Source organism: Brassica napus (assembly GCF_020379485.1).
Source record: "Brassica napus cultivar Da-Ae chromosome C6 unlocalized genomic scaffold, Da-Ae chrC06_Random_9, whole genome shotgun sequence".
NCBI classification, from domain to species: Eukaryota; Viridiplantae; Streptophyta; class Magnoliopsida; order Brassicales; family Brassicaceae; genus Brassica; species Brassica napus.
The window spans coordinates 1-10,997 of record NW_026014318.1 but is presented as its reverse complement, the minus strand read 5'-3'; the positions used below and the strand labels follow the sequence as shown (position 1 = coordinate 10,997).

Here is a 10,997-nt window from a genome sequence, read left to right as displayed (position 1 = left end):
ACGGAAGATGAAGATGATGAAAACTCATATCCTCTGTGTCATATTAAGTGTCTTTTGGGTCTGTGCACACGGACTAAGGAAACAATTAATTTTGTACATTTCCTATATAAAAACATAATTACCGATACACCTAACCATATTTCAACCAATAGAAAAATAGATTACTGAATAAAACTAATAAATTTTGCATTGAAAATCGAAAACGACACTTATTTTGTAGCGAAAAAAATTCTCTACAACGACACTTATTCAGAAACGGAGGGAGTAATGAAGAAGACATCATATACTAGCCAAATTGAAAGTAGAAAGTAAAATAAGCAGGAAAATAGTGAAATCCGGCGGCCTACGCCGCCGGGAACGGTGAAAAAAATTTAGATAACCGTCAATATAAAGAGTCGCCTTTATTGTCGCTCGGAGAGAAAAAAATATTTTAAGTGACTTGAAAATATCATTTATATAATATAGAATGTCGTATCAAACATCTTCTCATTTCTTTCTTTAAAATTTTTCTTTTTGCCACTTTCTCTATCGACACAATATCAACAAATATATCATCATACAATAGCTTAAAACTTACAACAACATATCATCATACCATCATCCCGAGTGGCATGATCTCTTTATTTTGAAAGAAAATTTCAGAATTACATTTATAGTGAGGAATTACGAAAATATATTTTCATCCAAATATTTTGGGATCCATGTGTTTTTGCCTTTTGGAAACCTTCAATGCCGTGGAGGGGGTGGAGGTGTACGAAGTCGGGGAGGAATTCTTATCGGACGAGGCTTACATAAGGACGGTGGGCATGGAGGGATGCGAAAGAGAAGGCTCCTTCCAACCGTCATCAGTTGATCGGGATGCTCTGTGCCTTCTACACCAAAACCACTTAACGAATTAATTACTACAACGCCAAGTTTTGGTAAAGTGGACATTTGTCTATCAATTCGCATAATCCCAACTTAAATAGATATATATTGTTTTATTTCGTCATCTATCACAATAAACTTCGGTCTGAACGAAACAAGACAGGAAACAAAACTACAATGGTTTATCTTCTGTTTATAAAAATTAATGTGATATAGTTAGTTGTGAACTAAAACCAAGCTAAATTAAAGAGAAAAAAAGTTCAAAACATTTCTAAATAGATCAAAATAATAGAGTAAATAGCTATGAATTTATATATTTAAAGACAAAAAGACTAACTAAGTTCGTGGAGCTGTCTTTCTTCACCAAGGGCTTTATCCATATGGGAAACACAAGAACGAGAAGGAGGAGAAAGAGAAGCATGGAAGATACTTTAGAAGATGCCATCTTAGTATTGTATCTTAATTTACTAATGAATGATGATCAGTATGACTCATTCGTATGCTTATATAGAATGAAGAGGTGGAAACTATTTATGGTTTGTGTGGTTTGTGTTAGAGTAGAAGCCATCGAAGACTTAGATTTCACTTATGGGTCTTGAAGTTTTGGTAGTTTTAGGCAAAGTTTATTCTATTATATTAGCATCACTCAATTCCAGGATGGCAGGATATTATCATTTTATTTTAGTGGAGCAGATACTATAGATAAATTATAGATATTATTCCAGGATTTTTCATATTTCATTTCACTCATATATATTATAGATAAATTATTAAATTAGAATTTCAATATCTTAGATTTTTAATTGACTAGTGAATAACCCAAATTAATTTGCTTGACTATATAATACTACTGAGTTCGTAAAATTAGACGTTAAAGATTAACACTCCTTTTTGGTAATAATAAGCTTTTGCTTTGGCTTAAACTTTAGCAATATCATAAACGATGTGTTTGTAAGATGCTCAAAACTCGCCTATGTTTAACAAGGACACGATCTCGGCAAAGTCAAGACACGTCGTCTGTCAAGGCCTTTAAACCAAATGGGTAGTTTGATCTTCATGACGGAGGAGACCAGATTCATACACCCACCCTATTAAGGGAAAACACACACGCCAAATACGACGAGGAATAACGCCAATAACCGAATAAAGGATCGAGCAAGATCTATCACTAATGGAGATAGTGACAGCCCTCGATTTTCATCAGAAAACGGAAGATGAAGATGATGAAAACTCCAGTTCACCCAACATATCCCTCTGTTTCATATTAAGTGTCTTTTTGGGTCTGTGCACACGGACTAAGGAAACAATTAATTTTGTACATTTCCTATATAATATAATTACCGATACCTAATCATTTTCAACCAATAGAAAAATAGATTACTGAATAAAACTAATAAATTTTGCATTGAGAATCGAAAACAACACTTATTTTGTAGCGAAAAAAATTCTCTACAACGACACTTATTCAGAAACGGAGGGAGAGTAATGAAGAAGACATCATATACTAGCCAAATTGAAAGTAGAAAGTAAAATAAGCAGGAAAATAGTGAAATCCGGCGGCCTACGCCGCCGGGAACGGTGAAAAAATTTAGATAACCGTCAATATAAAGAGTCGCCTTTATTGTCGCTCGGAGAGAAAAAATATTTTAAGTGACTTGAAAATATCATTTATATAATATAGAATGTCGTATCAAACATCTTCTCATTTCTTTCTTTAAATTTTTCTTTTTTGCCACTTTCTCTATCGACACAATATCAAAAAATATCATCATACAATAGCTTAAAACTTACAACAACATATCATCATACCATCATCCCGAGTGGCATGATCTCTTTATTTTGAAAGAAAATTTCAGAATTACATTTATAGTGAGGAATTACGAAAATATATTTTCATCCAAATGTTTTGGGATCCATGTGTTTTTGCCTTTTGGAAACCTTCAATGCCGTGGAGGGGGTGGAGGTGTACGACGTCGGGGAGGAATTCTTATCGGACGAGGCTTACATAAGGACGGTGCGCATGGAGGAATGCGAAAGAGAAGGCTCCTTCCAACCGTCATCAGTTGATCGGGATGCTCTGTGCGTTCTACACCAAAACCACTTAACGAATTAATTACTACAACGCCAAGTTTTGTTAAAGTGGACATTTGTCTATCAATTCGCATAATCCCAACTTAAATAGATATATACTAGGTGATGAGGCGCAGGGCGAATAAATTAAAATAATTATAAATTTTAAGATATAAATTGAAAAGGTAAAAGTAATAGTGACATGTATATTAGATTAAAGAAGCACGTTTGATATACAGATTAATGGAAATAAAATGATCCAATTGGGATAACGATAAGCTTATTATGGTCGATAAACAATATTTGTTTTATTATTTATAAGTTATATCATCATATTTTATTATAATTATACTGGTTCTAGAGTACATAAAAGTTATAGAATAATAAAAGTAAACTGAAGTAAATAATATGAAAATGAAAAAAAAAGAACAAAAGAAGTAAATAATAAGAATTTTCTATCCAGTGGATTGATTAGAACTCAAAATTGTAAAAGAAGCCTATTATTGAACCTTAATATCCATTATCAGTCAAAATACATATGAGTCTCTTTTTATTTATCTTTTGTTTCAAAAAGTTTGTTTTATTAAAAATTTTCGAGAAGACACAAGATAAAGGGCTACGGTCCGTTAGTTGGATTCAATATCTCTACTAATCACCTGAGATATCTAGATTTGGTTAACTAAGCTCAATTCCAATATCTAAGAAGGTTAGAAGCTGAATCGAGTGACCCAAGTCTAAGGGAATTCAACTGATGAATTGTAAATAGACAAATGAGCTATCAACAGATCTCAATATTTAAAGAATTCCATATTAAAAATGATATTTGACTTCAAACTTAACCCGAAAAAATTATATGAATTTCCAAATTTAATGTCTATCACCATTTATGTTAATTTCATAATACAAAATCTTGTTGCAAAAAATAAGGAATTGAAAAAAAATTAATATGTCATTCCATTTTGATAGTATTTAACAATCACTCAAGATTGCATTTAACTTTTTGTATACTTTTGATATACGGCATTTTTATTTTACAATATAGTCGAGTTTATATTGTCCATACACAATCATAAAAGTCACATATCCCATAAAATATAAAAAAATATTAATCAAAATTAATATCATGTACCAAAGTTTTATAGAAGAACATAATTATGAATCATTTATATTTTCCAGACTCTAAAAGTGTCATGTATCATTTATGAATTGTAAAGAACATGATATTTAACTTTAAACTTAACCAGAAAGTATTATATAAATTTCAAAATTTAATGTCTGTCAGCATTTATGTTAATTCGTAATCAAATAGTCTTGTTGCAAAAGTTAAGGGATTGGAAAAAAATTATTATGGAATTCATTTTGAATGTATTTTACAATCACTCAAGAACATGATTATTAGCAATGTATTATCATTTAACATGATAATTAATTTCATATAACATTAATAAAATATGGATTTTTGTCTTATATATTGTCTTAGCCCTCAAATAATAAAAAGGAAATTCCATGGCACACAACTTTCTTTTTTGGTAAACCTAATTATGTAGTACAAAAGTTTTTAAAATAATTACATTTACTATACTTTTTTATATATGCATATCGTTTGGATATTATAAAACATGCTATATGATGAATACTTGTAAAAACCAATACAATATTTTTGTCTCATCTATTTAACTATAATAATATCTCGACTATGACTTGGTCAACGTTTTCATAAATTGGATTCTGTAAAAAAAGACTCACAAAAGATAATAAATACGAAAATATATCACGGATCAATAGTTTTGATGAATATAGGAAACTAATAATGATTACGCATTAACTTATTTGCTTAATTTGTTCAATCATAGGACTACACATTAAATCTTCACATGATTTTTTCTTTTGTTAGTCAATAATGAAAAAGCTTATAATATATTATGTCAAGTTACAATCAAATGATTAATGTCAATTTTTGTAATTAGTCTAATAAACAAAGGTTTTTTGAATATATGGTGTGAGAGAGCTTGTGGTGATGTCACGTAGGAAATGACAATTTTGATAATAACACATGAACTCACGGTTAGTTTTTTATAATGCTCCTCAAATAATAAGAAAGAGATTGTTTTATTCTGTCATCTATCACAATAAACTTCGGTCTGAACGAAACAAGACAGGAAACAAAACTACAATAGTTTATCTTCTGTTTATAAAAATTAATGTGATATAGTTAGTTGTGAACTAAAACCAAGCTAAATTAAAGAAAAAAAAGTTCAAAACATTTCTAAATAGATCAAAATAATAGAGTAAATAGCTATGACTTTATTTAAAGACAAAAAGACTAACTAAGGTTGTGAAGCTGTCTTTTTCACCAAGGACTTTATCCATATGGGGAAACACAAGAACGAGAAGGAGGAAGAGAAGCATGTAAGACACTTTAGAAGATGTCATCTTAGTATTGTCTCGTAATTTACTGATGAGTGATGATCAATATGACCCATTGGTATGCATTTATACAAAATGAAGAGGTAAAAACTATTTATGGTTTGTGTGGTTTGTGCTAGAGTTGAAGCCATCGATGACTCAGATTTCACTTATGGGTCTTGAAGTTTTGGTAGTTTTAGGCAAATTTTATTCTATTATATTAGCATCACTCATTTTCCCGGACGGCAGGATATTGGGTCTGATTGGTAAGGGCCGTAGCTTTAAAATTTTTGCTGTAAAAAAAAATCTGTAGACTTTTTGATGTGGCTGTAGAATTTATTGCTGTAGAATTTTATGGAAAGCACTAAAAAATTGCTTTGGATATTTGGCTCTGCAGAGCACTTGTACAGCTGTAGGTTATTTCAAGAGCTGTGGTTTCAAAAAAAAATTTAAAGCTTGATTGCTCTGAATTTGGTGCTTTGGAAATAAATAGAACTGTGGACAGCACCTACAACAACTACCAATCACCCCATTATCATTTCATTTTAGTGGAGCAGATTATAGAAATTATAGATATTATTCCAGGATTTATCTTATTTCATTTCACTCATATATATTATAGATAAATTATTAAATTCCAATTTCAATATCTTATATTTTTAATTGACTAATGAATAACCCAAATTAATTTGCTTGACTATATAATACTACTGAATTTGTAAACTTAGATGTTAAAGATTAACACTCTTTCTTTGGTAATAATAGGGGGCAAGTGGTTTTCAAAAATGGTAATTGTTATTGTGGCAAATGCCAATTTTTTCTTACAAGCAACTGATAAGAAAGTTTGCTGGGTATCAAACTCTAGAAATCCCAAATGGTGGTTGACGAAGACAAATACAAAGAAATGCAAATGGTGTATTGTAAGGACATTGCATCTGTCAACTATCTAATAATAAATTGGGAAACGAATATTGCTGACAAGATACATGTTAAGGGAAATTATCAAGATTAAAGAAAACAAAACTACTAGTGATAATTGTGCACCCTATAGTTTTTATATTCTAATTGCAATTATTTTAATCGATAGAAAAACGTTTTAAATGTTACAAATTGACTTCTGGGTTCGAGGTTTCCAATGGAATTAAATATTTTTAAAAAAATTTACATGCATTGAAATTTGAAAATAAAAAATCTAACCAGTATTTGATTTTTAATTGCCTGTATGATGAAGATTTTCCAGGCATTATATGGAAGTTGTTTGAATTCGGAACAAATCGTTCAGCCATGCGATTTTTAAGGGCTCGCTTCGTTGATTGAATTCGGAACAAATCGTTCAGCCATGCGATTAACAAATGAAGCCTGAGAGGTTGAAGATAATCTGATTGAATATTTGCCACCAGGAATACACCACGAAACCCAAAAGCTGATACACAAACTTCGGCACTGAATCGAAGATCACAGACCGGGGAATCCCACCCTATTAAAGGGAAAACACACACGCCAAATACGACGAGGAATAACGCCAATAACCGAATAAAGGATCGAGCAAGATCTATCACTAATGGAGATAGTGACAGCCCTCGATTTCATCAGAAAATGGAAGATGAAGATGATGAAAACTCATATCCTCTGTGTCATATTAAGTGTCTTTTTGGGTCTGTGCACACGGACTAAGGAAACAATTAATTTTGTACATTTCCTATATAAAAACATAATTACCGTACCGATACACCTAACCATATTTCAACCAATAGAAAAATAGATTACTGAATAAAACTAATAAATTTTGCATTGAAAATCGAAAACGACACTTATTTGTAGCGAAAAAAATTCTCTACAACGACACTTATTCAGAAACGGAGGAAGTAATGAAGAAGACATCATATACTAGCCAAATTGAAAGTAGAAAGTAAAATAAGCAGGAAAATAGTGAAATCCGGCGGCCTACGCCGCCGGGAACGGTGAAAAAAATTTAGATAACCGTCAATATAAAGAGTCGCCTTTATTGTCGCTCGGAGAGAAAAAATATTTTAAGTGACTTGAAAATATCATTTATATAATATAGAATGTCGTATCAAACATCTTCTCATTTCTTTCTTTAAAATTTTTCTTTTTTGCCACTTTCTCTATCGACACAAATCCATAAACTATATTTATTTACGTTGAATAATATCAACAAATATATCATCATACAATAGCTTAAAACTTACAACAACATATCATCATACCATCATCCCGAGTGGCATGATCTCTTTATTTTGAAAGAAAATTTCAGAATTACATTTATAGTGAGGAATTACGAAAATATATTTTCATCCAAATATTTTGGGATCCATGTGTTTTTGCCTTTTGGAAACCTTCAATGCCGTGGAGGGGGTGGAGGTGTACGAAGTCGGGGAGGAATTCTTATCGAACGAGGCTTACATAAGGACGGTGGGCATGGAGGGATGCGAAAGAGAAGGCTCCTTCCAACCGTCATCAGTTGATCGGGATGCTCTGTGCCTTCTACACCAAAACCACTTAACGAATTAATTACTACAACGCCAAGTTTTGGTAAAGTGGACATTTGTCTATCAATTCGCATAATCCCAACTTAAATAGATATATATTGTTTTATTTCGTCATCTATCACAATAAACTTCGGTCTGAACGAAACAAGACAGGAAACAAAACTACAATGGTTTATCTTCTGTTTATAAAAATTAATGTGATATAGTTAGTTTGTGAACTAAAACCAAGCTAAATTAAAGAGAAAAAAAGTTCAAAACATTTCTAAATAGATCAAAATAATAGAGTAAATAGCTATGACTTTATATATTTAAAGACAAAAAGACTAACTAAGTTCGTGGAGCTGTCTTTCTTCACCAAGGGCTTTATCCATATGGGGAAACACAAGAACGAGAAGGAGGAGAAAGAGAAGCATGGAAGATACTTTAGAAGATGCCATCTTAGTATTGTATCTTAATTTACTAATGAATGATGATCAGTATGACTCATTCGTATGCTTATATAGAATGAAGAGGTGGAAACTTTATGGTTTGTGTGGTTTGTGTTAGAGTAGAAGCCATCGAAGACTTAGATTTCACTTATGGGTCTTGAAGTTTTGGTAGTTTTAGGCAAAGTTTATTCTATTATATTAGCATCACTCAATTTCCAGGATGGCAGGATATTATCATTTTATTTTAGTGGAGCAGATACTATAGATAAATTATAGATATTATTCCAGGATTTTATCATATTTCATTTCACTCATATATATATAGATAAATTATTAAATTAGAATTTCAATATCTTAGATTTTTAATTGACTAGTGAATAACCCAAATTAATTTGCTTGACTATATAATACTACTGAGTTCGTAAAATTAGACGTTAAAGATTAACACTCCTTTTTTGGTAATAATAAGCTTTTTTTTTGGCTTAAACTTTAGCAATATCATAAACGATGTGTTTGTAAGATGCTCAAAACTCGCCTATGTTTAACAAGGACACGATCTCGGCAAAGTCAAGACACGTCGTCTGTCAAGGCCTTTAAACCAAATGGGTAGTTTGATCTTCATGACGGAGGAGACCAGATTCATACACCCACCCTATTAAAGGGAAAACACACACACGCCAAATACGACGAGGAATAACGCCAATAACCGAATAAAGGATCGAGCAAGATCTATCACTAATGGAGATAGTGACAGCCCTCGATTTTCATCAGAAAATGGAAGATGAGAGATGATGAAAACTCCAGTTCACCCAACATATCCCTCTGTTTCATATTAAGTGTCGTTTTGGGTCTGCGCACACGGACTAAGGAAACAATTAATTTTGTACATTTCCTATATAAAACCATAATTACCAATACACCTAACCATGTTTCAACCAATAGAAAAATAGATTACTGAATAAAACTAATAAATTTTGCATTGAAAATCGAAAACGACACTTATTTTGTAGCGAAAAAAATTCTCTACAACGACACTTATTCAGAAATGGAGGGAGTAATGAAGAAGAAGACATCATATACTAGCCAAATTGAAAGTAGAAAGTAAAATAAGCAGGAAAATAGTGAAATCCGGCGGCCTACGCAGCCGGTAACGGTGAAAAAAATTTAGATAACCGTCAATATAAAGAGTCGCTTTTATTGTCGCTCAGAGAGAAAACATTTTTAAGTGACTTGAAAATATCATTTATATAATATAGAATGTCGTATCAAACATCTTCTCATTTCTTTCTTTAAAATTTTTCTTTTTTGCCACTTTCTCTATCGACACAAATCCATAAACTATATTTATTTACGTTGAATAATATCAACAAATATATCATCATACAATAGCTTAAAACTTACAACAACATATCATCATACCATCATCCCGAGTGGCATGATCTCTTTATTTTGAAAGAAAATTTCAGAATTACATTTATAGTGAGGAATTACGAAAATATATTTTCATCCAAATATTTTGGGATCCATGTGTTTTGCCTTTTGGAAACCTTCAATGCCGTGGAGGGGGTGGAGGTGTACGAAGTCGGGGAGGAATTCTTATCGGACGAGGCTTACATAAGGACGGTGGGCATGGAGGGATGCGAAAGAGAAGGCTCCTTCCAACCGTCATCAGTTGATCGGGATGCTCTGTGCCTTCTACACCAAAACCACTTAACGAATTAATTACTACAACGCCAAGTTTTGGTTAAAGTGGACATTTGTCTATCAATTCGCATAATCCCAACTTAAATACATATATATATTGTTTTATTTTGTCATCTATCACAATAAACTTCGGTCTGAACGAAACAAGACAGGAAACAAAACTACAATGGTTTATCTTCTGTTTATAAAAATTAATGTGATATAGTTAGTTGTGAACTAAAACCAAGCTAAATTAAAGAAAAAAAAGTTCAAAACATTTCTAAATAGATCAAAATAATAGAGTAAATAGCTATGACTTTATATATTAAAGACAAAAAGACTAACTAAGTTCGTGGAGCTGTCTTTTTCACCAAGGGCTTTATCCATATGGGGAAAACACAAGAACGAGAAGGAGGAGAAAGAGAAGCATGGAAGATACTTTAGAAGATGCCATCTTAGTATTGTATCTTAATTTACTAATGAATGATGATCAGTATGACTCATTCGTATGCTTATATAGAATGAAGAGGTGGAAACTATTTATGGTTTGTGTGGTTTGTGTTAGAGTAGAAGCCATCGAAGACTTAGATTTCACTTATGGGTCTTGAAGTTTTGGTAGTTTTAGGCAAAGTTTATTCTATTATATTAGCATCACTCAATTTCCAGGATGGCAGGATATTATCATTTTATTTTAGTGGAGCAGATACTATAGATAAATTATAGATATTATTCCAGGATTTTATCATATTTCATTTCACTCATATATATTTAGAAATTATTAAATTAGAATTTCAATATCTTAGATTTTTAATTGACGAACATGAAATCCTTGAGGTCATCACTGATTACTTCTCGAAACTCTTCACTACAAACAACCCGCCACCATCAAATGTAGTTGACGAAGCACTCTCCCATAAGTCGAAGGCAAATATAAATGTTCCCTAGCTGCCATCCCCACACCAAAAGAAATAAAGGAAGCGTTTGTTCAATCCATCCGGACAAAGCTCGGGGCCGGATGGATTCTATTCGAGTT

At 31.9% G+C, this 10,997-nt stretch overlaps 3 long non-coding RNA genes across 3 annotated transcripts; all 3 read right to left on the bottom strand.

Annotated features, from left to right (window-relative positions):
- Positions 1-537: 537 nt before the first annotated feature.
- LOC125594961 lies at positions 538-1,509 on the bottom strand. The gene is made up of 2 exons (XR_007330063.1): positions 1,205-1,509; positions 538-872 (listed from the first exon to the last, which is right to left on the bottom strand). It is a non-coding gene; the product is annotated as an uncharacterized LOC125594961 (long non-coding RNA).
- A 5,973-nt stretch (positions 1,510-7,482) lies between these two features.
- LOC125594960 lies at positions 7,483-8,586 on the bottom strand. Its single transcript, XR_007330062.1, has 2 exons — positions 8,182-8,586; positions 7,483-7,848 (listed from the first exon to the last, which is right to left on the bottom strand). It is a non-coding gene; the product is annotated as an uncharacterized LOC125594960 (long non-coding RNA).
- Positions 8,587-9,611: 1,025 nt separating this feature from the next.
- LOC125594959 lies at positions 9,612-10,717 on the bottom strand. The gene is made up of 2 exons (XR_007330061.1): positions 10,310-10,717; positions 9,612-9,976 (listed from the first exon to the last, which is right to left on the bottom strand). It is a non-coding gene; the product is annotated as an uncharacterized LOC125594959 (long non-coding RNA).
- Between the last annotated feature and the right edge of the window lie 280 nt (positions 10,718-10,997).